General features: G+C 44.0%; 1 pseudogene; it reads left to right on the forward strand.

Moving 5' to 3' along the window:
* Positions 1-5,313, forward strand: part of LOC130291490 (cytochrome P450 2C8-like) — a 115,990-nt pseudogene extending 110,677 nt beyond the window's left edge.
* The last annotated feature ends 1,824 nt before the right edge of the window (positions 5,314-7,137 follow it).

Raw genomic sequence — 7,137 nt, forward strand, 5'->3', positions numbered from 1 at the left:
GATTGCGCGAACATTGCCATGCCCATAGACAGCAATGCCGGCGGAGCGGATTCCGCCTAAAGAATGAGCGATCTAAAGAATTGCGGAATTTCAGCGGCAGATATTCCGGTGTGTTCTCTGTGCAGCGGAATCAAATTGCTAGCAATGAAACTCTGCTGCACTGGAATTTCCAAGTGGAATTTCAAAACGCTATTTCGTTCAGAAATTCCATAGTGTGAACCTACATGGGGGTCAGGTAGAGCACAGTCATTCTGGCAGTTAGGCACAGCACATGGGAGATTGTGTAGTGGAACAGTGGTGCAGTTGCCCATAGCAACCATATTGCTTCTTTCATTTTTAAAAGGGCATCTTTAAAATGAAATCTAATTGGTTGCTATGGACAACTGCACCACTCTTTCTCTACACAGGTTTTAATAGATCTCCTGCATTGCTTGTATAGTCTCATGTCCTTGTATGCTCTTCAGCATGCATTAAAAAGTACCTTTCAATATATTGTTCCTTATGTAATTATAATCCTGTAGCGTGTGTGGGATGTAGGAATCCCAGCAGGGGTCTCCTATCCTTCCCGTGGGTAACAATTTCGGCGCTGCAGCGCTTCACCGGCGGGGTGAAATTAGCAATCGGACATAGTGTAGAGGATGGTGATAACTTCTTATTGTATAGTCATAAAAAGAATCAGTGTCGGATGGACAACGCGTTTCGGAGGGGCTCCCTCCTTTGTGCAGACCTGACGAAGGAGGGAGCCCCTCCGAGACGCATTGTCCATCCCACATTGTCCATCCCTTCCGGGATTCCTACCTCCCACACACGCTACAGGATCGCACCAACCGTCTCATACGGGACCGACGGCCAGCTGCTCCCGGCGCACCTACAGAAAAGATACCTGCTTAAGGCTTTCAATCAGCGCTGTGCCTGACATTAGCGCAACCAACAAAGGTGAGCAGGCTCTTATCTATCTATCTACCTACCATCCGTTATCCACGGATAACAGGCACTATTAGCACCACATCTGTCTACCTTTTTTCTCCCTTACATATTTATGTAATTATAAGACACTTTGCTATTTACTTGCTGTTAAAATTCTCAACCTTTATATGTTTTTAATGTGCTTGAAAAAACAGCCACTAGGTGGCTCTGTTCTGTTCCCTGCTCAAGTCAAACAGTATGTTTGGTCTCTTCCTGGCCTGGCAGGAGACCAAACTCAGGAAGTGCGTGTGGGGCATGGCGAGGTACAGCTCTCGCAGGCTTCAGTGACGTTGCTTCTGCTGGGGAACGCCCACTTTTTCCTGCCGGGAGCTCACACGATGTGAGCAGGGGAAAGGTATGATACAGAAATTTTTTTAAGTTTGGAAAAGGGCAGGAGGGGTGTTAGCAGTAGTTAGGAAATATAATCTGAGTTAGTTTAGAAAATATGGTTTGATGACAGGTTCTCTTTAAAAAAATGTTTTAGATAACTTCTTACATTGGGGGTGGGGAGAGGTCATTTGCTTTTGTTGATGGTTTCAATTCCACAGAGAAAATCCATGAAGAGATTGACCATGTAGTAGGTCAAAACCGATGCCCATCAGTTGAGGACAGGAATAATATGCCATACACAGATGCCGTTATCCATGAAATTCAGCGATTTGCAGATATTTTTCCTATAGGACTGGCTCGTGCAGCAAGACAAGACACAACATTGAAAGGATTTCATATTCCCAAGGTAAAATGCCATTAGCAGAGCAAAACACCATAGTTTTCCATTCTTCCATTACCACATTGATTAAAAATGAATTCCTCATCCACTCTAGGGCATGATGGTGGTTCCGATTCTAACATCTGTTCTAAAGGACCCAAACCATTTCAAGAATCCAGAAGAGTTTGACCCTGGACACTTTCTTGATGAGAATGGTGGCTTCAGGAAGAGTGAAGCTTTTATGGCATTCTCTGCTGGTACAGTTTTAGAACTCTGTGTTCTAAGTAAATCATGTTTTTGGGTCTATTCACACAGCAGAATTTCCGCTTACGGAATTCCGCTTCAAATTAAAGCCCATAGACTTCTATGGGATTCTGCACTCCCATTTACACTTCTGAATTTCCGCTTGCGGAAATTCAGAAGTGTGAATGGGAGTGCAGAATCCCATAGAAGTCTATGGGCTTTAATTTGAGGCGGAATTCCGCAAGCGGAAATTCTGTCGTGTGAATAGACCCTTTGGAGTATTTCTGCTGGTCAGTTTAAGTATTTATTTCAATTCTAGTAATTGTGTTTTAGGATAAGTCAAAAAACAAGGTTTTGACAAACTGATTTTCACGTAAAACATACGTTTATCCTCTGCCCTTGATTTCAACTGGCGAAGTGCCCAACAAGACAAGTTTTTTTTACAAACCATGGTAAACTAGAACATTGCTGATAAAAGAAGTAACAGTGTCATGCGTTTTTCGACTTGTTTACTGTGTTTTACAAGCTGTTTTTGAGGTTGTATATCCAGACAGATTATAACCAGGTGACCGTACCCTTCGAATATAGACAAACTCTCTGTTAAATGGGTACTCCACTCCTAGACATCTTATCCCCTATCCAAAGGATGGGGGATAAGATGTCTGATCATAGGGGTCCCACTGCTGGGACCCCCGCAATCGATGTGCAGCACCCAGCGTTCATTTAGAACGTTGTGTGCGGGCGGCGAGGGTCTTGACATAATGGCCACGCCCCTCGTGATGTCACGCCACGCCCCATCAATGCAAGTCTACTTACATTGAGGGGGTGCGACGTGACGTCACGAGAGGGCGTGGCCGTGACATCACGACCCCCGCCACCTGCTACAAGTGTTTGGAAAAAAATGTTCCGAATGTTGGGGCAGTGGAGTAACCCTTTAAAGAAAAAAACTTCAAGGATGAACAGTGTTATGCATAGTTCATGAGCTATAGTGATCGAATATGTCTTCCAGCTGTGAGTCATTTTATTGAGTTGTGTACCACCCCCTCTACACTAGGCATGACACAGTGTATTGCTCTTTCCAGAGTGGTACTTTAAATGTGGTTCTGATATCCATTGAAGATTTTAATGCGTGTCCATGGCCATAGATGATTGGATATATTGCAGATGTCTTATTGCACCCATCAGCCTTTGATGGCCTCTTAAGTGATGAGTACCTGTGCAGGCATCCCATATAATAAAGAACTGCATTGTTATCAAGATTGTGGGGAATTGACCCTTTGAAATGAAAGGAAAACATTCACCTGGTCCTTCTGTCCTAGGTGGTAAAACTCAGCATCATAATGGTAAAGGCTGAATTAGATCATTGCTATACATGTCAGATGCTCCCCCATCTATTGTAGAGAAAAATGTGTCAAGCCCTTAGCTCTTTCGATGTGATTGGCTTTGTTAAAGTATTTGATCCCATGGATGTCTATGACCAATCTGGTTGAATTTCCAAAGAAAGCTGAGTGCTTCTGCCCCTTCATTTTAGCATTCGGTTGGGGACCTCCAATGGTCAAAAGTTCTGACATGACACTATAACATAAAGATCCGTATAGCTTTGAAGTCTTGAGATTAAAGGAAAATGCAGCTCATGCTAAGATGCAAAATATATACTCTCAAAACTGCATGCCGTTCCCCTGTACTTGATACTGTAATGGTATTTCATCCTTAGCATCATCAAGTCAACCAACATTTAAAGGAGTACCCATCGAAAACGAACTTATCCCCTTTCCACAACATAAGGCATTAGTAGCTGATTATGAGGGGCGCCAATCACTGAGATCCCCCCACAATCACTAAGACGGGACCCGGGCACTCTCAGTGAGGAGCGCGTGTCATATACCGGTAGACGGCACGCACTCCAACCATTCCACTGTGGATAGGGGATAAGTTAATCTCCTTTAATGTCCATGGTGGCAATGATGACATGCGTTGTAGTGGAGCTTTTTCTATAAAGATGTAACATTCCATGTTCATTGGATGTCATTGCTGCCCAGCTGTTGAGCTGGCACGCACAAGGACTGGCAAGAAGGTATAAGAGATTTTAGACAGCGCTAACATATTTGTTTTCCCTTCTTCCCAGGTAAACGTATGTGTATGGGAATGAGTCTGGCCCATATGGAAATCTTCCTGTTCCTTACTGCTTTACTGCAAACATTTACTTTGAGGCCCACAGGAAACTGATAGACATCACATCAGAACCCAACACAAATGGCTCTAAACCTCGAGACTATGAGATGTTTCTTGTCCCTCGCTGAATACTGATCACCATCTACTGATCATTGAAGTGTACTCTAGTCAGCCATAACATTAAAACTGCCTTTCTTACATTGTATAGGTCTAAACAGCTGTGATCCATTAAGTCATGGACTTCACAAAACTCTGAAAGTTTTTTGTCTGTTATCTGGCACCAAAACATTGTAATGTGGGGTCTCCATGGATTAGCCTTGTTTTCTCATCACATTCCAGAGATGCTTGATCACCTTAAGATCTTGGGAGTGCAAATCAAGACGCTGGACTCTTTGTCATGTCCCACACATTTTTCCTGAACCATTTTTGCAGTGTAGTAGATAGGACACATTATCCATTAGTGAATACCATTGCCATAACATTAATACTTTCAGAAATGTATGTTACAGTAGCTCTCCTGTTGGATTGGACCACACAGTTTTTAACCCAAAAGTGCATCAATGAACCTTGGGCATCCATGATGTTGTTAACAGATGGTTTTTAATTTTGATCCTTCTTGGTAGGTCCTCCCAACCACTGCATACCAGGAATACATGAAAAGTCCGGTTTTAGAGATGCTCCAACCAAGTTGTCTCATCATCATATTTTTGTCCTTTCCAAACTTGCTTATTACTTGCTTCCAATACATCAAGTTAAAGAAGTGTGGTGGCATATGAGAGGATACTGTCTTGTGGGGGTGTAGGGTAATTAGGGTGTTGCTGTTTAGGATAGTTAAGGGTGCTGTTAACCCTTGTCACTCGTGAAGCCAGGGTGAGGGTTAAATGCTGTGTTTCTTGATAGGCCTATTGCCACCCTTCCCAAGAGCAATAGGTGATGCAGAAATAAAGGATTGTCCACAACCGCTGTTAACTGAAAACTTGCAGGAACTTTTACTGATGAGTTTCTGTACATGTAGAAATAGTAACCGTCCAGATAACAGAGTGTGGTTGGCCTCAGGGGTAAGGGTAGTGTAGTCTGGGTATTGCTTCAGTATATCAGGGGTTAAGGTTAACCCTATTGTTCGTGATGCCAGGTTGAGGGCTAGTATGCTGAGGTAATTCTCCGGCCTATCGCCGCCCTTCCCAGTAATGATAGGTGCATGCATAAAATGACTGAAGGTCCACAAGGTAGTTGAACTTGGATAAACTTTACTTAAAGACTTGCGGTACATCCAATGAACATTAACAGTCTCATTAATACAGTCTCCATACACTTCAGTGACTGACAGTTGTTGCAGACCTTGACTTTTGATATAAGTCTTAGAATGTAGGGTAATTTGCGAAGATCTGTCCGGATTTAGGGGTTAGATAAGGTCCGGTGATCTTGCAGAGTGCTTAGGGATTGATTACACTCACAGTTTTGTAAAGATCAGCCATCGCCGCAAGGCTCGGGCATAATTCACTGATGACAGCAGCGCAGATCCTTCCCTGTCAACAGCCCACGAGGAAAGAGACAGAGTAACGGCCGCCGCTCCCTTATATGGGCAGGGCCGTTTTGGATTGGTCCAAGTCAGCTGTCACTCACCGTTACATAGCCTGATGGGTAAACACCTGACTTCCTCCAAAGGTCCTTGAACTACAAACCATAGAGTTTTTGGAACGCATCACGTGATCCGCAGGTCCTGCAACGTTAACTAGGCAAGTACACCTATTATATAAATATATACATTAAATTTAAATAATTTTAATTACAAAAGGGGTGACAAGGGGCTAGATAAGGATGAGGACCCCACCTACACCTAGGGACTCTGACTTTGGGGACCTCACCACAAAGCAGCGGACGCAATCCGGTGCCGGGACACCACAAGAGTCTCTTTCCATATAGCTTGAGCAGCGATTGACAGTCGGTTAGGATCAGATAAGCCCAATTTAGCTTCTGAAGAATTGTATAGCAGAGATCCGCTGGATTTAGGGGAGTAATTAGGTCCAGTGATCTTGCGATGAGTTGTGGGGAATTGCTTAGTCTATCCGCTATGCTTTGGCCTAGTAAATCGTCTTGTAAGCTGCGGAGGTCCTACCTCTTCCAGAGTCAGCCACCCAAGAGAGAGATCAAGATGGCGCGGGTCCCTTATATGGGCAGGGGCTGGCCGTTTTGGATTGGTCCGTAACGACTGTCACTCACCGTTACAGTGCATTGTGGGTGAACACGTCACGGGAACCTCCAAAGGTCCTAAAGCAAAATCATAGAGTTCTAACCTAATCACGTGACCCGCAGGTCCTGCTATGCTCCGAACAGGTAGATAACTAAATATTTACATATTTATACTTATATTTATATTAATAAGAACTGCTATATAGTCATCCACTAATTGAGAGGTGACAAGGGGAAAATTACAAAAGAGGGACCCCGACGTCCGTGGGGGACTACTGTATACTGCACCTAATGTGTGGGACTACTGTATACTGCACCTAATGTGGGGGACTACTGTATACTGCAACTAATGTGGGGGACTACTGTATACGGCACCTAATATGGGGGGACTACTGTATACTGCACCTAATGTGGGGGACTACTTTATACTGCACCTAATGTGGGGAACTACTGTATACTGCACCTAATGTGGGGAACTACTGTATACTGCACCTAATATGGGGAACTACCTTATACTGCACCTAATGTGGGGGACTACTGTATACTGCACCTAATGTGGGGGACTACTTTATACTGCACCTAATGTGGGGGACTACTGTATACTGCACCTAATGTGGGGGACTACTGTGTACTGCACCTAAAGTAGGGGAACTACTGTATGCTGCACCTAATGTGGGAGACTACTGTATACTGCACCTAATGTGGGGGGGACTACTGTATACTGCACCTAATGTGGGGGACTACTGTATACTGCACCTAATGTGGGGAACTACTGTATACTGCACCTAATGTGGGGAACTACTGTATACTGCACCTAATGTGGGGAACTACTGTATACTGCACCTAATGTTCGGGAC

This window comes from Hyla sarda, chromosome 9 (genome assembly GCF_029499605.1).
Source record: "Hyla sarda isolate aHylSar1 chromosome 9, aHylSar1.hap1, whole genome shotgun sequence".
In the NCBI taxonomy this organism is placed as follows: Eukaryota; Metazoa; Chordata; class Amphibia; order Anura; family Hylidae; genus Hyla; species Hyla sarda.